The sequence below is a fragment of the Schistocerca nitens genome, chromosome 3 (genome assembly GCF_023898315.1).
Source record: "Schistocerca nitens isolate TAMUIC-IGC-003100 chromosome 3, iqSchNite1.1, whole genome shotgun sequence".
NCBI classification, from domain to species: Eukaryota; Metazoa; Arthropoda; class Insecta; order Orthoptera; family Acrididae; genus Schistocerca; species Schistocerca nitens.
Window position 1 is genome coordinate 870,834,592 of NC_064616.1, and position 27,262 is coordinate 870,861,853.

Below are 27,262 nucleotides of genomic sequence, written 5' to 3' on the forward strand. Positions count from 1 at the left end.
CACCCAGCCATCACGAGGCAGAGAAAATCCCTGACCCCGCCGGGAATCGAACCCGGGAACCCGAGCGTGGGAAGCGAGAACGCTACCGCACGACCACGAGATGCGGGCAGGTAATTTATCTGTCCAGACAAGTGGAGGCCCAGTTTTCAGATCGCCAGGGAAACATCACAGTCGTGAGAGGTCTGTCACGAATTTAGACGATTTTGACAAAGATTTTCTAAGGCGAGTTCTGTTAAATATGTACAAGACAGGCGAATTTCCTACTGTTAAAAAAATTACGTTGAAAGTGTGTGAAACTATAAATTTTAAGGCAGAGTTACCTCAGTGCGAAGAATACTGAAAGACATTGCGTTCAAATATGTAAATACAAATGACAGACGAAACTTTTTAGTGGAACGTTGTGATATTGCTGCTTCAAGGGCACTTTTTCTAAGAAGTATTCTTGAAATAAGAAAATCTGGCAATCAGAACTTTCTTACTTAGACGAAACATGGGTAAACAAGAATCACCAAAGGAGACCGAGTGATGGGTCGGGTGGTTTTAAAGTACCAGTTGGTAAAGGGGATAAATAAGTGTGCTTCACATTGGTTCTGCTTCCGGATTGATTGCAGAGCCCCGCGCGACCGCTACGGTCGCAGGTTCGAATCCTGCCTCGGGCATGGATGTGTGTGATGTCCTTAGGTTAGTTAGGTTTAACCAGTTCTAAGTTCTAGGGGACTGATGGCCTCAGAAGTTAAGTCCCATAGTGCTCAGAGCTATTTTTTTTATTCTAGAGCCCAATTTAGGTGATTATCATTCTGAAATCAACTAAAAGATATTTACATTATGGTTTAGAAAACAGTTTCTCCTTTACTTGTCTAAAACTCGGCGATTGTTATATTGTTGTTGACGAGGCTCCCACAACAAGTACAAAAAAAGCCGATATCATTCTGCGGATTTTAAGTAAGAAGAATCCGCACACCGCCAGTCAAACTCGGGCTGAATTGTTAAATCTTGTAGAGCTTCATACGTCTCGTGTGAAAGTGTATGAAATCTATTGTATTGCACAGGAATATGGACATACAGTTTTGTGTTTGCCACCATATCATTTCCAGTACAATCGGATAGAGCTCAGATGAGCGCAAGTGAAAGGATATGTCGCAGAACGAAACACGACATTTAAAATGGCTGACGCAGAGAGACTTTTGCAAGAAGCACTTGGCAAAATAACACCTTCAGCATGGGCTGAATGTGTTCGACACGCATAACGGCCACAGGAGGAGGACATGGAGAGGGAAATTTTAATTGACAATATGCTCAATCCCATAGCCAACACTCTAAGACCAGGTGAGTCATACAAGGACTACTGCGATGTAGATGACGACGGTCGCAGCGACTGAAAACAATCAAAGGTGAGCCACACATACAATATTCACGTTGTATTTTCTTTACCTATAGGTTCTCTTCTGCCCTTGCAGTTTTACCAGCAATACTGAGATATATTCCGTCTTTTGCGATTGATAATAAAAGATTGAACAGAGCTGCTAAGGTTCAGCGACCGCGTCAGAATTATATAAGAACAAGTAAACCCTCGATCACAAATATTAAGCCTTTCCGGCTTAGTTTTTTTTTTTTTTTTTTTTTTTTTTTTTTTTTTTTTTTTTTTTTTTGAGCCGGCCGGTGTGGCCGTGCGGTTAAAGGCGCTTCAGTCTGGAACCGCGTGACCGCTACGGTCGCATGTTCGAATCCTGCCTCGGGCATGGATGTGTGTGATGTCCTTAGGTTGGTTAGGTTTAATTAGTTCTAAGTTCTAGGCGACTGATGACCTCAGAAGTTAAGTCGCATAGTGCTCAGAGCCATTTGAACAATTTTTTTAGAATGTGACTTGTAAGTACTGCATCTCTTTCCAGTCAGTACCCACTTTAGTTTATTAATGTCTTATATACCTATTATGTTTTAGAACAGTTAGTGTCCGCAGCTCGTGGTCGTGCGGTAGCGTTCTCGCTTCCCACGCCCGGGTTCCCGGGTTCGATTCCCGGCGGGGTCAGGGATTTTCTCTGCCTCGTGATGACTGGGTGTTGTGTGATGTCCTTAGGTTAGTTAGGTTTAAGTACTTCTAAGTTCTAGGGGACTGATGACCATAGATATTAAGTCCCATAGTGCTCCGAGCCACTTGAACCATTTTGAACAGTTAGTTTAACTCTGAAGACGACGCTCATAGTAGCGTCGAAACCTGGTCAATTTTGACTTAATATTTGTGACCGAGGGCTTATTTGTTCTAGTGCAATAAAAGCCTTATTTATACTAGCCGATTTTGATTTATTTTGAGGCATCTGCCGTGGTCAGTATTTTGGCTTCTATATTGCCACTTGATTGCCTGTTGTAGTTATGTGTATCGCTGCGGTTGTAAGATAATATTCAACATTTTCTGCACTGCTCTGTACTTTTGCAAGTAATTGCTGTTTTTGTGTGACAGTCACACTCAAATAAGGTCGCCTTTTGGCGCATTGCACTTCACTAACAATCAATAAATATAAATCTTTGTGTTTTTATGAGTCCACAACTGACTTCGTATACTTCATCAACTTTGGTTTCATAGAGGTGCTTTAAAAAAAAGAGAAATGTGTCTGGTATAAATAAACAGTCGCAAAAGACCGAAAATTTTCCAGTACTACATAAAATTTTTTTGTTGTGATAAAAATGTTTCGTTGAGAATGTTTCTAACATGACACTCGTCGTAGACGGTGTCCATGTTGGAAGTAGTTAAGCACTGCACATGACACCAATTTTTTGGTGTTTTCTGTGATCTTTAAGCTTGTCATTGGACAGAAGTATTCGTACTTCCCTGTACGTAGATGCTCGCGACGAAGCATCTCAACATTGCATGTCTCATTTCTTTAGATCTGAGTATCTCACAGTGGTAGTCATGTAGTGGTGGGAACTCACCTCTCTGATAAATCGCAACAAACTGAATAAAAATTCACAGAATATCTTTCTCCGCTACTCCTTAAACACACGCTTACGAACGGTGCCTACATCTCTGTGCCAGTACAGCAACTGTTTGCAACCTGCAACGCTGCAATCCCCGTGTGTGCCTCTACACCACGCGGACCTGCGCGACCCGCCATCGTTCGTAGATTCAACTAGAACTGTCCACGAGTTTCTATGTAACAGATAATCCCACCCTCGGATATTCGACGCTGCTAGCCGCAGCACCGTCATTCGTGCAGAGTTCGATGAGAAGAACTTCGGCGCATTCGACCTGCCGGCTGCTGCAGAGCTCCACTGCAACTGCTGCCACCTTCCAGCCTGAGGGTCTCTTGTTCCGTCCGGTAACGTCAGCTGCTCTTCTGTCATAACGAGGGCGAACCGACTCGGCTGGTCACCTCCTGCTCCTGAGGGCTGACTCTGCTGCTAATGGGTGCCTTTCCCGCGTGCAGTCTGCAGCGAGTCACCCTCTTCCGCAGCTGCTAGCCGCCTTCGCCAGCGTGCACTACACTACGCGGTGGCTGCGCGCTGCAGACGTCTTCGTGACGTCACTGTAGCTGACGAGGTCGCCGTGACTGCGAGCCCTGCATTGCTCACCACAGTACCGCAGGGCGCCTGCTGCCAGCGCACTCACCAGCGCCAGCTGTCTGTGGCGTCTACACTCCAACCGTTACATTTTATAAAAAATATGTGTTTGGTGTTTAAATAGCGCTCTACGCTTCGCGCACGACGGGCATCAGGCCACTCCACAATACACCACTGCTGCCCACAACTGTAGGGGTCGCAAACCTGCCTCTACAGCACTCTGGAACTCACGATTGATTCCTTCCTCTCATTTCATGCGATTTTACATCTACATCTACGTGATTACTCTGCTACTCACAATAAAGTACCTGGCAAAGGGTTCAATGAACCACCTTCAAGCTGCCTCTCTACCGTTCCACTCTCGAAGGCACGCGGGAAAAACGAGCACTTAATTTTTTCTGTACGAGCCCTGATTTCTCTTATTTTATCGTGATGATCATTCCTCCCTATGTAGGTGGGTGCCAACAGAATGTTTTTGCAATCGGAGGAGAAAACTGGTGATTGAAACTTCATGAGAAGATCCCGTCGCAACGAAAAACGCCTTTGTTTTAATGATTGCCACTCCAATTCACGTATCACGTCTGTGACACTATCTCCCCTATTTTGCGATAATAGAAAACGAGCTGCCCTTCTTTGTACTTTTTCCGTCAGTCCCACCTGACGCGGATCCCACCATGCACAGCAATACTCCAGAATAGGGCGGACAAGCGTGGTGTAAGCAGTCTCTTTAGTAGACGTGTTGCACCTTCTACGTGTTCTGCCAATGAATCGCAGTCTTTGGTTTGCTCTACCCACAATATTATCCATGTGAAAGTTCCAATTTAGGTTATTTGTAATTGTAATCCCTAAGTATTTAATTGAATTTACAGCCTTCAGATTTGTGTGATTTATCGCGTAATCGAAATTTAGCTGATTTCTTTTAGTACTCATGCGAATGTAACTTCACACTTTTCTTTATTCAGGGCCAATTTCCACTTTTCGCACCATACAGATATCTTATCGAAATCATTTTGCAAGTCGTTTTGATCATCTGATGACTTTACAAGACGGTAAATGACAGCATCATCTGCAAACAATCTAAGACGGCTACTTAAATTGTCTCCTATGTCGTTAATATAGATCAGGAACAATAGAGGGCCTATAACACTTCCTTGGGGAACGCCGGATATTACTTCTGTTTTACTCGATGACTTTCCGTCTATTACTACGAACTGTGACCTTTCTGACAGGAAATCTCGAATCCAGTCGCATAACTGAGGAGATTATTAATTATTTTTACAACCACCCTCCACAATGCTCGACAGTCCTTGTCTATTAGTACATGTCTGCCTGATCTTGCTTCATGGGTTAGTCAGTTTTAACATTTCGTGTCGAATTTCTTGGCTTGTGTGATATATTTGACTACCCGAATAGCCGCGCCTCTTATCATGCCGTTTCAGGGATTCTGGATGCATGCTGGATTGAATTCACCCAGCGGATTACCAAAGATGGCCGGTGGGCCGCGGAGCCTGAATGTGGTTTTCAGGCAGTTTCCCACATCCGACTAGGTGAATACCAGACTTTCACTCACGTCCTGCCTCTGTAAACATAAGTAGCAGTATGTTGAAGGCGTTGTCACACTGTCACATGGGATAGCACTAGACGCAGACAGATGGGGTGTACACATTCCGTCCTGGGGAAGGGGTGGCGACTGGAGGGTGTAGCGAAGTGAAGGGCACCTGCCACTTAACATCGCGACATCCAGAATAAAATCCCTACCCCTTGAGGATACGGGATAAGATAAGCAGAAAAAAAAATTGATCTTGTGATGTACTTCCGCGTATCCGATTAATGAATCCATGTAAGGGCTTATGCAGTGACAGACGAATGAAACACTCAGGTCTGATAATATTGAGACAATATTATATGTGGCCGGTGAAACTGCAAAGTAGCACCTACAATATGCTTTTTTGCGATGTTAGACTATTAGAAAAGCGCATATTTTTGCAAATGAAAGTGAATGAGAGTCTGTTTCTGGAGAAAGCATAAGTAGTAACCCACAGGCGCCTGATCCCCACCACGTAAAAAAAATTGCCTTTTGGCTGTGCATGTAATTTGCTTCAAACGTTGTGAAACGTCGTCTCATATTTAACTGATGGGGAACAAAGGGTCGTGCCATATAGGTCATGCAGCTGCTGTGATGAATCTTGTTCTGAGTGAAGACAAGTGGCGTTTCCGAACCCGTCTTCTCTGGTAATCGGGGCTCAGTTCGAAACTGGACTTATCACTGGAGAGCATTCTACTCCAGTCATGATATTGGAGGCCGGAGATATGTCTGTAGAGGCCCGAGACGGTGGTGGAAAATAACCTGTCACCCTCTTTACGACACGAGAATCACGAGCGATGGCATTTCTTTCCATAGCAGGACCTCTTTCGTTGTCATCGGCGGCACCCTTACAGCACAGCAATATGTCGACGACATTCTACGCCCCGTTTTGTTGCACTTAATGGCAAGCCACGTTGGCTTATATTTCAGCAAATAATGCTTGCCTGCACACGGCGAGAGTTTCTACTGCTTGTCTTAGTGCTTTCCAAGTCCTAGCTCGGCCAGCTTTGTCACCGGATCTCTTCCCAATTGAGAATGTGTAGAGTATTATGGGCAGGGCCCTCCAACTATTTCTGGTTTTGATGATGCAACGCGCTAACTGACAGAATTTGGTACAATATTCCCCAGGAGGACATCTAAAAGCTCTGTTAATCAATAGTCCACCTGCTTGGCTGAATGGTAACGTGTTCTCTACTATGCAGCGGGCGTGGGTTCGATTCCCGGCCAGGTTGGAGATTTTCTTCGCTTGTGGACTGGATGTTGTATTGCCCTCATCATCATTTCATCATCACCGACACGGAAGTCGCCCATTGTGGCGTCACCTGAAATGAGACTTGCAACTCCGCGGCTGAACTTCCCCGGATGGGGCCTCCCGGCCATCAATGCCACACGATAATTACTTTTTTTTTTCAACCAGTGCCAACCCGAATAACTGTTTCCATAAGAGCGAGAGGTGGACCAACGAACTCCTGATTTGCTCAATTTGTAAAGCTGTTTCTCTTGAATATTCATCCAATTTTTCTAAAATTGTAATCATTTGTTTGTCTGTATACGAGGTGTGGCTAGAAAAAAACCGGACTAGTACTGGTGAAACAATAAAACGAATGCAATAAGGCTGAAAGTCGCGTGGCCTGTCACGTGACTCTCGCTCCGCCTACTGCTCGAGTTTCATCTGCCTCCTGCACTCAGTCTGCCCGTGGCGTCTGTTTTAAGTATTTGACGTTTTGTCTGTGCGTCGGAAAATGTTGAGTGTACAGAAAGAACAGCGTGTTAACATCAAATTTTGTTTCAAACTAGGAAAATCTGCAAGTGAAACGTTTGTAATGTTACAACAAGTGTACGGCGATGATTGTTTATCGCGAACACAAGTGTTTGAGTGGTTTAAACGATTTAAAGATGGCCGCGAAGACACCAGTGATGACACTCGCACTGGCAGACCATTGTCAGCAAAAACTGATGCAAACATTGAAAAAATCGGTAAACTTGTTCGACAAGATCGCCGTTTAACAATCAGAGCAGTGTCTGAGTTAACAGGAGTTGACAAGGAAAGTGTTAGGCAGATTCTTCATGAAAGTTTCAACATGAACAAAGTGTGTTCAAAAATGGTTACAAAGTGTCTCACAATTGAACAGAAGGAACGCCGAAGAATGATTTGTTCTGACATCCTGGAAAACATTGAAAGTGATCCCACCTTCTTACAAAATGTTATTACTTGCGATGAATCGTGGTTTTTTACTTACGATCCCGAAACTAAACGCCAATCGATGCATTGGAAAACTCCTGGTTCTCCACGACAAAAAAAAAGCACGAATGTCAAAATCGAAATTCAAGGCAATGATGATTGTTTTTTTTTGACATCAAAGGGATTGTGCACATTGATTGGGTACCAGAGGGACAAACAGTGAATCAGCATTACTACATTAGCGTCCTGGCTACCCTACGTGAGCGAGTACGGAGAAAACGGAACGATTTGTGGAGAAAAAAGTCATGGATCCTTCACCAAGACAATGCCCCAGCTCACAGTGCGTTGTCAGTGAAGACGTTTTTGGCAAAACACAACATTCCCATCTTAGATCATCCACCCTACTCACCTGATTTGGCCCCCTGTGACTTTTTTCTTTTCCTTAAAGTCAAGTCAGCTTTGAGAGGAACTAGATTTGAGACTGTTGAAGCAGTAAAAGAAAAAGCGACGGAAGTAATGTATGGACTTACCGAAAATGATCTGCAGCATTGCTATGAACAGTGGAAAATTTGTATGTAGCGGTGTAGAGACCGAGGAGGAGAGTACATTGAAGGAGATAACATGAAATTGTAAATAATTGTAAATAAATGTTTTTTTCCAGCATCAGTCCGGTTTTTTTCTAGCCGCACCTCGTATGTACATCAAATCTACCGATTTCTGTCCCATTTGGATAATACATTCGTGGTGTGTCTTTTTTGTGTTAGAGTGTATAATTCCATAACAGGAAGCTGCGCTTCACATTATGTTTCCTGTATATGAGGCTCAATAATCAAGCGTAAGGTGTAACAGAACTACGAGCAAAACTTTTGCACGAGGCGAAGAGCTACACGGCAGAGACCCAGATCAAAACAGGTAAGACCCCGAAACGTTATGAACAGAACCTGAAAAGCAAATCCTCCAAGTTATTTAAGTGACTCGCAAAAGCGGATCGGAACGTCTATCGTAAAAAGAAAGTCTTTCTCCAAACAGTGTTTGAAGTAGTTAACTGGGAGAGCATAAACGCACCTATAGACGTAGACCCATTATACAGGAGATGAGAAAAAACTCTCGGATAATCGAGATGTAAAATGAACAATAAGAAATTTAGCAGCTACTTGAGCACCATAACATTTTATCTTTCATTATGGCTACCCGAGCTCTTATATCAGTCTTATAAGGGTATTACTGCTTATGCAAAACCCATCAGTTATCGAACCAGTTACACGTGTTGGTGTCAGCTAGGTTGTAATAGTGAAAGAAGCAATAGAATGAATATCGAGAAACAGGAGTTTTACGGATTGTAGGGACGAGCCCCAAACACAGTATACAATTAGAAGAGTGAAAAAAATGTAACGGGCCTGACGAACGTTTACAATCGATGTCAGTTTCTTATACAAAACTGACACAAAAAAAATCGCAATACCAGAAAACAATTAATATAGAGTAATAAAATTTAGGGAATACATTTGTCTAGGTAACATATTTAAATGATTAACACTGCAAGATCACAGGTTAATGTAAGCTCGAGCTAAGCCATTGCACATGTGAAATGCAGGTACATTAATAACCGGTACAACCGTCAGACTGTTGAATGCAAGCATGCAAACGTGAGTGCATTGTGGTGTACAAATGCCGGCCGATGGTGGCCGAGCGGTTCTAGGCGCTTCAGTCTGGAACCGCGCGACCGCTACGGTCGCAGGTTCGAATCCTGCCTCGGGCATGGATGTGTGTGATGTCCTTAGGTTAGTTAGGTTTAAGTAGTTCTAAGTTCTAGGGGACTGATGACCTCAGAAGTTAAGTCCCACAGTGCTCAGAGCCATTTGAGCCTTTAAATAACCGAATTATCACAAAATGTTTCTTGTTTCTTAGTACCGTAAACTGGCTAGTTGCACTGTGTGATTCAGTCCCTCTGTGCAGCCGCAGTTCTCACGCTAACGTGTACCCATTTAATGGACACAGCATTAATTTATCTTACTAATTCGCATTCACACCTTCACTCTCACAATAAGAATTAAACAAATTAAATTAGCAATAATTAATGAAACCGGTAATAGTCGCAGTAGATACAGTTTTGGTTCCAAAATACACTTTTTAACTCTAGTTGCTTTATTAGTCTGTAAATTGCTGACACTTTTCGGCCACAGCCGAAACTACTTGCAGCTAGCTATTAGATCAGATCGCAGATATATCATGTTAGAACCATGACTCATGTATGAAGCTGTCTGCTCCCCTCTACCCGATTTACATAGGCGCGATACAAGGCACTACGCTTCACCTGGGTGTGGTTTTTAGGCGGTTTCCCATGTAAAACTAGGTGAAAACCGGGCTGGTACCCACGTTCCCCCTGTTGCATGATTCGTAAACATTTAGAAAACGTTCGCACATCCTCACATGCGATAGCACTGGGCACAGACAAATGGAGATTTTGCTTCGTGGGGATCCAAGGCCTCTAAGCGTTTAATAAAAGAATACATTGTCCGTTTTCTGCTTTATGAAAATCGTGCTGTTAGGTGATTTCGGCCGTGAGCCATTATCAAGCACACTTGCTACGTCATGTACTACATGAGCACGATATGTAATACATGACGTTGCAAGTGTGCTTGATAATGGCCACGGCCGAAATAAGATAACAGCAAGATTTTAATAAAGCACAATACGGAGTACAACAGACAATGTATTCTTTTATTATGCAGACAAATGTTTACATGCATTCCTTCCCCAGGGGAGTAATGGCGAGGGGAAGGGGGTGGTGTGAGAACAGGACGGGCATTCGGTAACCCTCTACCACTAACACCACCAAATTCAAATATTAACATGCCTACCCCTGGAAGATGCATGATAAAGGCCAGGAGAAAGAAGGTGTATAAGATGATGCGATAGTACACAAACGTGGTAGAAACATTGAAAGACTAATGTTATGAAGGTGCAATGAAACTAGTTTTGTTCCTAGACTACCAGGTTAAAAAAAAAACATTCAGAAAGTTGTTGGTGAGTTTTGATTACTGTTGAGATGATGATGACAGTGGTAATAAATGGTTCAAATGGCTCTGAGCACTATGGGACTTAACTTCTGAGGTCATCAGTCTCCTAGAACTTAGAACTACTTGAACCTAACTAACCTAAGGACATCACACACATCCATGCCCGAGGCAGGATTCGAACCTGCAACCGTAGCGGTCGCGCGGTTCGAGACTGTAGCGCCTAGAACCGCTGGGCCTCCCCGGCCGGCTCAGTGGTAATAATAAAGATGATGATAATGATGCTAAGAACACGCACTGCTAATTTTTTTTCCCTTTGAATCGCAGTATGCTACTTTGTCTCCCAAAAGATTTATTTTGTGTAGTCTCTCCGTTTAAACTGTTCCGCAAAACAGATTAATAAGTAATCAGTAACACTGCATACTTGACGTTTTCAAACTGCTGTTTTGTTCTAAGTTGTCACTCTGAAGACACAGACATATCAGGGTTTTCGTGAGCTTCAACGTAAATGCCTGAAACGTTAAGAACTGCACCGTGACATATCCCTTGTAGGTACTATATCGACCTAATACAAATAGCATGTTATTGACTTTGTAATCAGATTTCATCACATTTTGATGTGAGGCTTTACAGCAATTTTCCCGAAATGACCATTCCTACAGATTGCCACATTGATCGGGAGGGGGGATTCTTAACGTAAATTCTAGTTGTTAGTCTTTTGAACAATATAACTTATGCTTGGCTGTGTTTGACTTTCAGTTCGCCACAAAATAAAGTACCTGAAAACAGCGCTCAGACCAACTGAACCCTGTTGTGTTTATCCTGTGTCACACAATTTCTAATTGCGGCTGTCTGCGCCGTTAAGGAAATTGTCGGACTCAATCATTTTGCCTTTCTATTACTGCAATTTTTCTGACATACTTCGATAATGTTTCTTTCAATACTTTCGAAAGACATACTTCCTGTGTCACTCTGTGCACAAGGATTTTTATTTTCTTTCTGTCCTTCATGTGACACTGATGTTTCCAGGCTAGTGACAAGAATTAAAAACAAATGACGTTTATGTCCCATGATTCAGTGTACTTCAAATGTCTCTTTATATGGATCTAGCCTGCAGTTCTCTCATCGTTTTCCTTAATTATTTCATTTCTTTTTTTCTGAAGCGTAATACCAGTTAGAAAGTTAATCATTAAGAATCTCCAATCCACAAAGAAGTGCAGGGTCATTTCGTTCTCTATCATGCACTAGTTACTTCGGTGTTGAACGCTTGTGTTAACGTATGTGGTTTCGGTGTCAATTAAAAAGCACAGTTATGAAAGAATACAGCAGAAACACGAAGGTGTTAGCGAGTGCTTCACACTCCGCTATCAGTCGAAGAGAATATCTGCAAACGGTTTTCGGCATGGTCACTGCAATACTATGACAAGACAGTAGTAAGCTGAGTCTCATCACACAAAATGAAATTAATAGTTATTAAGGTGGAAAATCATACAGCCAGGTCAGTGGTCCACCGTTGCCAATCCAATTTAGTTGCCCCTCAACACGGACATCAACGTATGCAGGACCCCATCATATGCTAGAAGTACAATGCGGTACATTTTCCAAAAAAATTGGGTAACACGTCATCTATAAAGCAGTCAACGTAAACTGTGTACTGGTCTTAAAAAACTGCTACTGATACATTCTTCAAGAAATGTAGAAGAAAATGTTACAAATTTTTCTCTTTTAAAGATGTGTACCTTTTTAGGCACCCATAAATCCTGAAGTGTATTCCACTAAATACCTCGCTAAAATAACAGATCACTGTCTATTGCAGTCAGAAATCATTACTCTTCCAAGACAGCAACTGACGACTTATCTTTCTACATCTGAAACGTAAATCGATGCAACGAACGGAGTATTTATTGTGCATTGTGTAGTGAACTGAGGACCTAGAAACGACGGAGAGGCTTCGTCCCGCCGTAGCCCTCAGTGGTTCACAACCCCACAACAGGCCATAGCAGTCCACCCGCCACACCGCCGCCCCACACCGGATCCAGGGTGCGCTTCGGCCCCAGTGGAACACCCTCGCCCCCCCCCCCTCCCCCCCCCCCCAGGAACGTCTCATACCAGACATGTCTAACCTCAAATGTTTGCGTGGTAGAGTAATTATGGTGTATTCGTACGTGGAGACAGTGTTTGCGCAGCAATCGCTGACATAGTGTAACTGAGGCGGAGTAAGGGGAACCAGCACGCATTCGCCGAGGCAGATGGAAAACCGCCTTAAAAACCATCCACAGGCTGGGTGGCACACCGGACCTCGACACTAATCCGCCGGGAGGATTCGTGCCAGGGACCGGCACGACTTCCCTCTCGGAAAGCAGGGCGTTAGACCGCCCGGCTAGCCGGGTGGGCGAGTATTTATTGGTAATGTTTCTAATAGTAGAATATAATTAATTTACTAAACTGTTCGTGAGATATCTCATCACTTTTGTGGCGAGGGCCGAAAGAAAAAGTGTGCACAATTGGCAGCACAGGAGCATGTAGCCAAGAAAGCAACATTCCGAAGTGTAAATAAGTGATCTTCATGAAACGGTGGGGATGTGTAAATGGGACAAAGTAATGCAATACGAAATTTTGTTTGGGCCCTATTTTACTTTGAAGGGGTAAACCACACCCCTAAAAGTAATCTGGCATATTAGGTTTAGGGAAAATATCTTCCAAACGATGATACATAAAAATGTTTTACATATAAAAATTGATATGTAATTAACCTTCTAAAAACTGTATAATTAACTTTTGTAACAATCTGATATTTTGTAAAATATCCCACCACCATTAATTCTGAAAAATGAAAACTTCCGTTACAACATCTATTAAAGAAACTTTCAAACCACATTCATCCAAATACAGCTGTTTATGAAATACCATTTTTCGAAAATAAGCTGTCCACAGTGTGCTGACGCATTACTTCAACATATCTAATTAAAGTATAAAAATTCGTTTTTATTCTAATTTATTTTACATGTATTTGTTTTATGTCATCAATTGATACTTTTTGTGTAACATTCATGTTTGTTGTTCGTTTTTCCCCTTATTTTAACGTTTCACGTATGTTTGTTTTGGTAACTGTAAAGATAAGTGACTCATTATTAGGATACCAAATAATTACAACAATGGTAATCTGTAAAGAAATGCTTAAAACTTAACGTTTTTACACTATGCACATAAAATGAATAAAATATCGTCACATAATATACACGACGAAGAACACAATATAAAACAAAATTCAGCAGGATTTCAAATTTACCCGACTGATCTAAACGTCGTGATTTCCTTCAGGCACATTTTAGTATGGTGGTAAGTCTTGGCGAAGAGAGTTGATTATGTTCTAGTGACTGCAGCTTGATTCTGTTGTTTGTAAAATGGAGACTGACATCATAATCATTCAAGAGAACTATAAATGAAAAGTTTCTGTACTTGTGCCATCGAACCAGCCCTCTGTGGTCAGCGAATTAAGAAGTCACTTGTCCTTAGATACGATGCTCTAAACGGTTCTTTCCCATTCACCACCCCAAGAATCTAACAACAATACAGATTTTCTTCCCTCACTGTGAAAGAAAACATCTTTCAAGTATCGTTTGACATGGTCAGGCGTTTGTTTCCCAGATTTGGATACTGGCACAGAGAAATTTGGGGCTTCAAAAATAGATTCCCGTATTCTCGGTCGAAACTCATTAGTTTCTTTTAAAACTATGAAGAGACGGGAGGTCAATGAGGAAAACTCGTTTTGGTCGTCCAGCAAAATAAAATTTTCATGTGGCGATGCCAAAGGGACGACAGCACAGGCTCAGCTGTGGGAAACATCCTGCTTTCGATGTTGGAAGTACTTTGTGACAGTATGCCAATACCCACATGAGAAACAATATAATTAAGCTGCAGTCACTAGCACATGATCAATTCTCTTCGTCAAAGTTTACCAATGTACTGAAATATGCTTTCAACAAATCAGGTTATTTAGATGATCACCTGCGACGATTTGAAATGCAGCTGAACTTTATTTTATATAGTGTTCTCTGTCGTGCGTATTATGTGAAGAACTTTCATTCATTTTATGTTCATAGTATAACAAAGTTAGGCTCCAAGCATTTCTTTACAAATTATCGTTATTTTAATGACTGTCTCTCTTAATAATGAGTTATTTATTATTTTCAATTACCAAAACACACCAATATGAAATGTTAAAATTAGGAAAAACAAAAACCAAACTTAAATGTTAAACATAAAATAATAATTTAAAAGATAAAACAAATGTAAGTAAAATAAATAATTAGAATAATAATGAATGCTTATGTTTTAATTAGGTATGTTGAAAATAATGCTACAGCACACTGTGTACAGCTTATTTTCCAAAACCGGTATTTCCGAAAATAGCTGTATTTCGAGGTATGTGGCTTGAAAGCTTCATTAATTTATCTCGTAACGAAACGGTCCGTGTGTGTATTTTACATGATTTCAAAATTTGATTGCACAGTTTTCGAAAAGTTCATTACATATCAACTTTTATACGAAAGCCACTTTTAATATGTCATCGTTTCACAGCTATGCCCCCCAAAACCTACTACGCCGAATTTCTTTTCGGGGTGTGTTTTACCCTTAAATGTGCAATTGGGCACAAACAAAAATATGTACTGCATTACTTTGTCCCCTCTACGCACCCTCTACATTTCATCAAGATTGTTTTTTACATGTTCCCATATAAATTACGTAGGATAATAAATGAAATGACTTGGGTAAAGAAAAATAATTTAAAGAAAAGGTAATTAATATAGGTATAATGGTTCTCAAGATGGTAGTGTTGACTTATAAAGCCCAAATGGGTTCTCAAATTAAGTTCTTGCACTGAGAGCGAGATTACATGTTCTAATGAGACAATAACTCATTTATAATGCAGGAGATTCTGATAGTTGGAATCTACAAGACGAGGGCTGAAAAATAGTACTTGGTCCTATAATCACCTTCTATTTAACGAAAATTGTGGACAGACTACAAACTTCCGTTTCACTACGCTGAAGGATATCTTCACGAGTCTGTCAATGGAGTGATCGCACGATAACTGTGCTATGTTTAGAATGCACTTCTGAAATGACTTACACATTCGTCTCATATTTACCACGACAAGTAATTGGAACCATCTCACCCATACTCTTCGTCATTGTAGAAGGCCAGATCCTGCTCGCATCGACACCAGACAAGAAGCAGAACACCCACACCACTTCTTCAAAATAGAAAAGAAAGGCCAGGAATGGAATGGAGAAAACTCATTTTAATAACGTCCCGTGATTGCAAAACCTTGAACGTCCCCCATTGGCTGATGGCCTAAGCAAGTCTCCAGAGATAGGAAATGCGTCAATGGAGACACAAAGGGATTGCACAAAGAGCTTGTTTGACTACTCGAACTTGATTACAGTACAAACACGCAACGAACTGCAGTGATAAACTCGTAATTTCATACAAGTCAAAGTGTTGTGAGCAAAAACTGCCACTGAAAAGGGAACTATCGAGTTTACGATAAATACTCTTTCTTTTTTATTAGTTGTTTGAGTCCATCCTCATCACTGTCTCCCGCAAAGAGTCTGATCATTTTGCAATTATTTCTATCCTTCAAGTCATAACTGTTTAAAACTGATCATGTTTCTACAGTGAATAATATCTATGAAATGAAATATGGAAGTAAAAACTTTAGCAGCCAAGTTATACGTCATTCCTGGAACATGAAGCAACTGATACATCGGCAGGTCAGTAATGAAACAAGAATTACATAAAATTTCATGCATATTACACCGACTGCACAAAACAGATCTACATCTACATAAGTACTCTGCAAACTCTACGGCGCATTTGCCTGTAGCACAACCGGTCATTTCCTTTCCTGTTCGGCTCACAAACAAAGCGAGGGAAAAACGACTGCATATGCCTCCGTATGAGCCTTAATTTCTCGTATCTTACGTTTGTGGCCTTTACGGGCAGCGTAGGTTCGCGGCAGTAGCATCGTTCGGCAGTCAGCGTCAAATGCCGGTTCTCTAAATTTTCTGAGTAGTATTTCTCGAAAAAAATCCCCTCCAGGGATATCCACTTATTTCCAATCCATCTCCGCAACATTTACACGTTGTTCGAACCTGCCTGTAACATATCTTGTATATAAATGTGGCGTCTATTCGTTCTCCTTTTCCTAACAGTAACTGTTTCTGCATGGGGGCATTTTTGGCTATTACATTTGTGAGTGATGTTCGGCTGCCGGTAAAGATAACTGGGTTTGCTGGCGGGATTTTGGGAAATATGTGAATACACAGACTTCAGCAGATCTGTGTTTGTAGTTGCTACAGTGCTGTAGCGGCAAAGTTTGGTATGTGTTTGGAATGACGGAATCCTTCCTCAAAGAAAATAGCGTATGAAGGGGCTAGAATTAGTTTGAAGAACAATTATCGGCACATCTTTCAGAGCCAGAAAATGGCATGTATGGTGGTGAAAGGGAAGTAGTACATATTAGTTTAGATGCGACAACAGCCAAAAGTTAGATAAATTTTTCAGAGATGTTCCACGAATCTTAAGATTAAAGGAGGAGACGTAAAGGCCGCATCGATTCATCATTATTAGAGACAGAGCGCTAGGTCTGTTCAACAATAATGTGTAAGGAAATCGTCCATGGCTTGCTGGAAGAAGCCATTCAAAAATTGTGTTAAGTGAGTGAGAAAGCAACGGGAAATCTCAGTCCGACTGGCTGGAATTAAAACCAACTCTTGCAGAATACTAGTCTAATGTCTTAAATACAGTTGGTTTCCAGAAAATTGAGATATGGAGATAACATGATCAGATAAGATGCATTTTACAGTGAAGACGATTGGTTTTGATGCATATCACGGCTAAGGTCATTAACAGTCATATCATCATAATTTATTAACATCCATATAATAATAATTTGTTTGCAACGGTTACGTGTTGATTCTATGACATGTCATGTATTCTAAAATGTAGTGATACCCTTACGAAATGCCTACGTTCAAAAATTTTACGTGGAATGTTTCTTGTATGTGTTCGTATGCACACAGAAGCATACGTCGCCAGTAACACAGAAAATACGTGTTAAAAGAAGGAGAGGTATAAAGAAATGAAAGATAAAATAACAATATAGATAACTGTGAGAACCTGTCCATCTGATTAAGATACTAATGAACCTGTCACTTCGTCGTAAATTAAAATCTCCTAAAATTTGAGAGAGAAGATCCGATGAAACACAAAAACCTCACTCATCCACAGCACTACGGTTATCGCTGGATAAAATTGATGGCAGGTGCCTGAAAATCTTGTGATTCCCCTTTTGCAATCAAATAAAACATTTCATGAATTGTGGTGTATAGAGAGAAGTATATTCCACTTACGGCATATTGTTGGATCGTCTTGCCATGAACGTAGCTGTGGATCATAAGGTAATACCTACTTTCACTATAATAAAGATCACTTCCTTCATTCTTTGTGTTCGGAAGAATGTGCATTATAATGAAATGGGTAAATTTATCGGTTGTAGGTCGTTTCCATTACAAACATTTTCATTCTCTCTGACTTATGATTTTCTTCCCGTCAACGAGATGAAAATAAGCAGCACTGTCCGTATATGTCTTTGGCAATTAAGTTAGTAATATTATTACTTCCTATTCGCATATGGAGTGATATTAAAGGAAAAAAATCTTTTTTTCTTTGTGTAGCACACATAGTAGGATGCCGCGGCAGCTGTCAGTCTCATTTCCGCTTGGAGTACTGCCGTGTCATAGAATGAAATAACCGACGTTTCAGCAGTATTCCGGGGGCCTTTCTGAGAGTACTCCATCTACATCTCCATGGATACTCTGCAAATCACATTTAAGTGCCTGGCAGAGGGTTCAAAGAACCACCTTCACAATTCTCTATTACTCCAATCTCGTATAGCGCGCGGAAAAAATTAACACCTGTATCTTTCCGTACGAGCTCTGGTTTCCCTTATTTTATCGTGGTGATCGTTCCGCCATATGTAGGTCAGTGTCAAAAAAATATTTTCGCGTTCGGAGGAGAAAGTTGGTGATTGGAATTTCGTGAGAAGATTCCGCGCAACGAAAAACGCCTTTCTTTTAATGATTTCCAGCCCAAATCCTGTATCATTTCTGTGACACTCTCTCCCATATTTCGCGATAATACAAAACGTGCTGCCTTTCTTTAAACTTTTTCGATGTACTGCGTCAGTCCTATCTGGTAAAGATATCACACTGCGCAGCAGTATTATAAAAGAGGACGGACAAGCGTAGTGTATGCAGTCTCCTGAGTAGGTCTGTTACATTTTCTAAGTGTCCTGCCAATAAAACGCAGCCTTTGGTTAGCCTTCCCCACAACATTTTCTATGTGTTCTTTCCAATTTAAGTTGTTCGTGTAGATAACCATATACATAATTTCTAGGCATCGTAAAACCACCGACGTTAATGTTCTAGACTTCATTGATCCATAAAAATCAATATACTGCTTGTACAAATAGGTACTGTTATCACAGGAAAAAGAAAACAAAGGTACAATTCAAATGGCACACTGATAATCCAGCTCCAATGTGCTCTGTTCTGACTCCCCCAAACCACCGTACTACAAACGCTGACAACATTAAACAAGAACTGAAACAGCTACGTTCTACTTTCCTAAACGACTTTTTTAATATAAAAAGAAAGGCAGTAAGGTTCTGTGTTGACAAAACAGGAAAAACAGGGCATCAACAGACAAGAAGACGTACTTTTTCGTGGAAGCAGAGGGCTAATTTCCTGTAGCTGACAAAAGATCCAGGATACGGTAGGTTGCGTCAAAGTTGCTGTGAAGGTCTTAAAGGCGTGTACGAGATACATTGTGAGTGCGGAGCCGCCTACATAGAACTCACACTCACAGCAGAGCACTAACGCTATGTGCGACTCTGACAGCACAATAAATCGGCGATAACGGAATACGACCGTGATTGTGGGCGGCCTATAAAACCCCAGGAGGTCCGAGTACTTGCAAGATGCGTCAGCTTGAAATAGGAGACGCGATCGAAATCTTGAAGCAGCTGAGTAACATTACGAGAGAGGGCGGCAACAGGGTCCCAACGTCCCGGTACCAGCGATCCTGATCCGACAAGTCACGAGTGGTCGCTGGCCAACGAACCCACTGGCTGGTGGTGCGACCGTACATGCAGGCAGCAAACCCATAACGGCTACTGTGTAATCGGGCCAGATAATAGGCAAAACCAACTGCCAGACTTTAGTCGCCTATTCGCAAGGAGCTAACAATCACACAACGTTGTATAACTTCCAATCTAGTTATTGAGTTATTGTGCCTACTCACTATAAGTAAGTGACATATTGGGTTCAATACAAATTAAAAGCTGTATTGTGTCACTGAGAGTAGATTCAGATCACAGCCAGTCACAAACAATTTTAAAAAGCTTTACTCACTGCCATGGCAGGTTTCAGGCTATTATGTCATTAGTACACCACTGGCCATTAAAATTGGTACGCCAAGAAGAAATGCAGATGATAAACGGGTATTCATTAGACAAATATATTATACAATTTGGGTACATAGATCCTGAGAAATCAGTACTCAGAACAACCACCTCTGGCCGTAATAACAGCCTTGTTACAACTGGGCATTGAGTCAAACACAGCTTGGATGCCGTGTACAGGTACAGCTGCCCATGCAGCTTCAACACGATACCACAGTTCATCAAGAGTAGTGACTGGCGTACTGTGACGAGCCAGTTGCTCGGCCACCACTGACCAGACGTTTTCAATTGGTGAGAGATCTGGAGAAGGTGCTGGCCAGGGCAGCAGTCGAACATTTTCTGTATCCAGAAAGGCCCGTACAGGACCTGCAACATGCGGTCGTGCATTATCCTGCTGAAATGTAGGGTTTCGCAGGGATCGAATGAAGGGTAGAGCCACGGGTCGTAACACATCTGAAATGTAACGTCCACTGCTCAGAGTGCCGTCATTGCGAACAAGAGGTGACCGAGACGTGTAACTATTGGTATCCCATACCATCACGCCGGTTGATACGCCAATGTGGCGATGACGAATACACGCTGCCAATGTGCGTTCACCGCGATGTCGCCAAACACGGATGCGACCATCATGATGCTGTAAACAGAACCTGGATTCATCCGAAAAAATGACGTTTTGCCATTCGTGCACCGAGGTTCGCCGTTGAGTACACCATCGCAGGTGCTCCTGTCTGTGATGCAGCGTCAAGGGTAACCGCGGCGATGGTCTCCGAGCTGATAGTCCATGCTGCTGCAAACGTCGTCGAACTGTTCGTGCAGATGGTTGTTGTCTTGCAAACGTCCCCATCTGTTGACTCAGGGATCGACACGTGGCTGCACGATCCGTTACAGCCATGTCGATAAGATGCCTGTCATCTCGACTGCTAGTGATACGAGGCCATTGGGATCCAGCAGGGCGTTCCGTATTACTCTGCTGAACCCACAGATTCCATATTTTGCTAACAGTCATTGGATCTTGACCAACGCGAGCATCAATGTCGCGATACGATAAACCGCAATTGCAATAGGCTACAATCCGACCTTTATCAAAGTCGGAAACGTGAAGATACGTATTTCTCCTCTTTACACGAGGCATCACAACAACGTTTCACCAGGCAACGCCGGTCAGCTGCTGTTTGTTTATGAGAAATCGGTTGGAAGTTTTACTCATGTGAGCACGTTGTAGGTGTCGCCACCGGCGCCAACCTTGTGTAAATGCTGTGAAAAACTAATCATTTGCATATCACAGCATCTTCTTCCTGTCGGTTAAATTTCGCGTCTGTAGCACGTCATCTTCGTGGTGTAGCAATTTTAATGGCCCTTAGTGTATATACAGGGTGTAACGGGTATAAGTGCAGATATTTCTCTTGGTGACTGAGGACTCTGTATTGAACAGCAGTACATCAGCACTTACGTCATTTGCACGTTGTGTAGTATCTACAAGTACGAGCGCTGTTCGGAAAGTAAGGTTTGATCGGCCGCGAAATAGAAATCACACCGAAAATCAAAAATGTTTTACCTTCCAGCTACTGTTCTACACATTCGCTGCTGTGACTGAGACATCGAAAACTCTTCAGGATCCACGTCATTGCCCCTGCAGCGTGTGGCCGAGGATTGTCATGAAAAAGGAAATGCCTGACAGTTATGTTGTGTGGGTTGCATGAAATTAGGAGAAATCTCAAGCAGGAACTCATACTTGACAGTACACACTGTTTTCTAGACTTCTTCACGCCCTCACCGTGCTATCAGAATGGAAAAGAGCGACGTGATACGATCGATAGTCATACACTGTCGACCACATCTATGCAAAGCTTCATTGGATTTTCACTGTGGTTTCCATTTCACCATCGATCGGACCTTACTTTCTGAATAACCCTCGTACAAGTAGCAGAGCGAGCTATTAACGCTCATTTTCCCCTGGGCAGTATGTTAGGTGCTGAAGTGAGCAAACGCGGCCCCAAAACGGTTAGTCTATACTGACAGGCGTAATCCACTTAGTGGTTCAGTTACGACACTGCAGAAAACATCAGGTCATAAAGTTTGTGATATGTTTGTAGGAAGATTGTTTGACACAGAGGAAAAACAACCATCATACTGATATGTGAACAATTTAAGCTACCACCTACTAAAATACCTACACTTACATGTGTTACAACCATCATATGCCGATTTTAATATAAACTGTTAACATTTGTGAAGTAACGTGACACAGGTCGGTGTCGTACCCATGATGTCACAATCTAAGATGGCGGCAGCCACATCTCCTTATATATCACGTTACAAGTGACTCACTCCTTATCTATCACATGACACACAACACCTCTCCCCTTCCCGCTACAGTCTCCTCCAACCACATTTACACAGCATTAAAATAACTCACAATGTAGCCCCAGAGCAATCATATTGGCTCTGACAGACAGATTTGTCATAGCATTGTTCTGTTCTGTTCAAAAGTGTCCGAATGATTTGAATTCTTGCAACAAGTTCAAAAATATTTATCCAGAAATATTACGTATAGCGTGTACCTTGGAATATTCCTACACTTAAAATATGTCAGCAAAACACACACACACACACACACAAACACACAAAAAAATTTCCATCAAATTGATGGCTAAAATATTATTGTCAACTCTATTTCCATGCCTAGACAGATAAAATAACATGTTAAAGAGACAACTGAAATTTCAAGTTAGGCGTAAAGAGCAAAGTAATAAAACTGAACTGGCCAGGCTTGTAACTGCAGAACGTACATGTAAGCTAAAACGCTATTTTAAGGAGGCAGACACACAAACAAATATAACATTCTGAACTACTGCCAGCTATTAGAAAAACGTAATTAATTCAATTATTTAGGACTACTCTTGGTGCAAGACCCTTCAGTTAAGTACATCCACGTCTAAATTATTCTATAAGTGTTAACGGTACCTCCACTTCTGAAATATGCGATGAGTGTTGAGATTTCAATTTGATGCTGTACTATTGGTGGTTCACAGAATGTAGTGTCCTCACCTAATATGTTTACAAGTTTTTCAGTAACATTTCATCGTAGCAAGCACCATTTTATGTGGGAACAACATAATATATCACTAGAAAATATAATCGATATTATTAACAGCCCAAAATTGCTTTCGATTTGCATTTGAGCTATGTCCAGTAGAGGTTCAGAACAAAACGAACTACTTTTGAGGAAAGTATCAATATTTACAAATTGGAACTATGGTGTCAAGGCTTCCTAAAACAGTATTTTCTACAATCAACTACAATACAACACGAACATGTGATGAAACTATGTAAATAAGAATACCACACTCACTCACACAAATAGCCAAAACACAGATACTATTTTTGAACGGAAATAAGGTGTTTTGACGAGATTTCATCACGATTAGCACTTAAACTGCATATTTGTGTAATATAATTGGAGAACTTCTCCTCTGTATACATACATCAAAATATGAGCAAGGATAGTGATAGAGTTGAAACATCACTAAAGATGATGGTGCATCTAAACAGAGCCGACATCTCGAAAATAAAATTTCTGATAAAATTATTTATCAAAACAAATCTAGGTTACATACGAGTGTAATTACAAATCCTGAAAATCTCACTTAGCAGCAAAATAAAATTGTATTATTTCTCAAAACAGGTAAGATAGAACAAAACACATATGGTACTACCGTCATAAATTAATATTTCTACAAGATTTGAAAGAAAAATACACATGGCTTGCATACTGGCATTACTGATAAAAAGGTTTAGGTTAAGCGGCACTTGTTAATGACCTAAGTTCGATTGCTTTACCACACTTTGCAAGCACAATGGAACTTCTAATTAAATATTTCCACATCTGAATTGTCTGTATAACTTACTAAAATACACACAGGTCGCTTATTGGCACTACTGAAAAACATAACAGGTTGGCTGATGACTGTAATTTGAGCTTACTATCAGGCACTACCGCATTAAATTCAGCAAAATGCATAAATTTGGTTGCAAAACGCACATTAGCGGTACTGCTGATCTAACTTACAACCTAAAGTGCACTGTCAATGAGAAACAGCACAGTAAACAATGGTGTGCATTGACGTCTTGTACGCAAAGAAAGCAGTTCATCATTCATCCATAAATCTTCCCATGATTAGAATGCATTTAGCAGAGCAATATGAGAAGAATGCAAATGATTTTTGTTTATATGCCAAATGGAGACACAAACCTCTGAGAATATGGAGCTATTTACCTCTCAGTACCATCATATTACCCATTCTTGGCTAAATCGGCACCTTACTTGGGTGATCTCTCAGATTTTGTCGGTGTGACTGATCAAAGGTTTGTTTCTGAGTACACAGTGGAGTTGTTGTATCCATTTTATTCATCATATTTCGGCAACAACGCCAAGCTTCTTCCCTAGGTGCTGCGAGTTTTGTTGCCACGTGTACTCACTGCCTGCACGCCAACCAGACTCCAGACAGTGACACTGGACCCGCAGTCGGAAGGACGACGGTTCAAACCCGCGTCCGGTCATCCAGATTTAGATTTTCCGTGATTTCCCTAAATCACTCCAGGCAAATGCTGGGATGGTTTCTGTGAAAGGGTACGGCAGAATACCTCCCCCTATGCGAGTTTGTGCTCCGTCTCTAATGACCTCGACGTCGACGAGACGTTAAACTCAATTCTATCGCTATCGCTTGTGCCTTTGTCCCGCATTCTGCGCGGGGTTGGCGTGGTTAAATCGAATTTGACATGTTAATTGGAAGGGGTGGCCGGATGCTGCCGCCTCCCCATACCCCCACCCCCGGGACAGAATCAGAGTACCCCAGCTGTCTGCGTCTAGTGTAAATCATGGAAAAGTGCGGATGTGTTTCAAATGATTCAGATGGTTCTGAACACTATGGGACTTAACATCTGAAGTCATCAGTCCCCTAGAACTTAGAACTACTTAAACCTAACTAACCTAAGGACATCACACACATCCATGCCCGAGGAAGGATTCGAACCTAATACCGTAGCGGTCGCGCGGTTCCAAACTGAAGCGCCTAGAACCGCTTGGCCACACTGGCCGGCTGTTTCAAATGTCTGTGAGTCGTGTAACTGAGGCGGGACGTGGCGACCAGCCCGGTATTCACCTAGAGGGATGTGGGAAACCGCCTAAAAACCACATCCAGGCTGGCCGGCACACCAGCCCTCGTCGTTAATCTGGTGGGCAGATTCGATCTGGGGCTGGCGCGCCTACCCGAGTCCAGGAAGTAGCGCATTAGCGCTCTCGGCTAACCTGGTGGAGATGTTAAACCCAATATTCCTTCTTATTCCAGACAGTAGGTACACATAACAGAAAAAGTCACAGCCCTTGAGAAAGAGGGCTGCGTCAGAGATCATCATATCGTGTATAAAATTTAAACAACAACTCTGCCGTATACCCGGAAGAGCCATCCCAGAGGAGTATGTTCATTGTTATTTATCTAAATTTTTCATTTCTCTAAGTGAGAATTAATGTTCTCATAAGCAACTTACCATTGATTCTTGCACTTTATTTTCCGCAGCCATGATAGACTTGAGGCAATAATCGATACCTTCGAAGCGCCTCTTCAATAGATATAATTTCATTATCATATGAATTAGTGCCCTACACTTCTGAAGCCAGCAAGAAAATTAATAATGATACCAATTCATGTCATGAACATCATATTCCTCGTCATAACCATCCTCTCCTTTTTCTACTTCTTCTTCCTCCTTACCATAATCATGATCCTATTCATCATCATCATCATCATCAACATCATCATCAACATCATCATCACCATCATCGTCCTGTTCTTCTTCTTCTCCTCCTCTATCTCCATCTTCGGCTTTCATAAATACATTGTTTTCTTGGGCTGTAGCGTCTTCATCTTGGTCTATATTCTTTCGGAATAGCTGTCCCATTCTCTGTAACACTTGAGAAATGCTTCTGATGGCAAGTTGTAGTGTGTGCTTATTGAATCGCATCTTCTCCTCTGAAAAACTTGGTGACATATTTTGCATTCAACATTAGGCACAGGTGGATCAGGATCCGATATTGTGATCTCATCCTTGCGGTACGTGTGTCATCATCTCTCATAATGACTCACCAGCAATTTTATCTAATGCAGGCTTAACTATATGGATATATTTATACCCTCTGTTAGTATTTACTTGTCTGTAGGACAGATGTTCTTACTTATTACAACTGGTAGCCCTGAGAATTTTATCACAACGTTGAAGAGCTTGTGTTGTGTAACTCCTTTTAAAAGGTTTTATTTTAAACAACGTTCCTGGATATCTTACATTGTGAGTTATTGAAACATCTCCATCGACATCTACAGCTGAGTCACCAATACTCCAGTTTTCGTTCTTTAACTACGATCTGTTCCGTTTAGAGTTTGCTTTTGCATGTGTACAATACAATACATTAATTACACTTAAAACCGAAATTACTCGTACTTTGATAGGAACGCCTTAACTCTCTGAGATATATTTCTTCTTTAACAAAATTATAAAGTGTTAAATGGATAAACAATTAAATAGTTCAATGGATAAATGGGTAAACATTTAAATGGTTAAATGGTAAATGGATTTGTACATTGAGTCTTATCGAGGCTGCAAATCACATGATAATGATGATGGAAATGCAGTATGTAATAATATTTGGAACTATTTGCCAGATGAGTCAGCAAATAGTGAGGGGGGAATTTCCTGGAATTTTTTATCTTGTGTCTGAATTTCTTCTGACACAGTAAGTGGTTGCGGGGAGGGATTCCCCAGGAATCCTTATGTCGGTATGCCGAGTTCCCAACAGTTATCAGGCGTGTTCCGACAGGCAAAAAAGCGATCGCTACCCTTGAGCAGTGGTATAAATAAAGATGTTTTTTTTATAATCGGTTCATTTGTTGATTGAGAATCGTCCTTGTCAACATGCCTATCAATTCCATTGGACGGAAGATTAGTCTCAAAAGTTAAGTGTTGAAATGTTGACAAAATATCTGCAGGCAACTGGCGATGGTGTAAAAAGAAGCTGCGCGGGATTAGCCGAGCGGTCTGAGGCGCTGCAGTCATGGACTGTGCGGCTGGTGCCGGCGGAGGTTCGAATCCTCCCTCGGGCATAGGTGTGTGTGTTTGTCCTTAGGATAATTTAGGTTAAGTAGTGTGTAATCTTAGGGACTGATGACCTTAGCAGTTAAGTCCCATAAGATTTCACACACATCTGAAGATCATCTGATCTGTAAAAAGAAAAAATGGCACGCCGAAGCTGACTCTGTACTGGTAAATGTATTTAAAAACGTTTCTCAACCACTACAGAGATTGGGACAGCTAGACAAAGAAAATGATGCAAAAGGAAACAATTT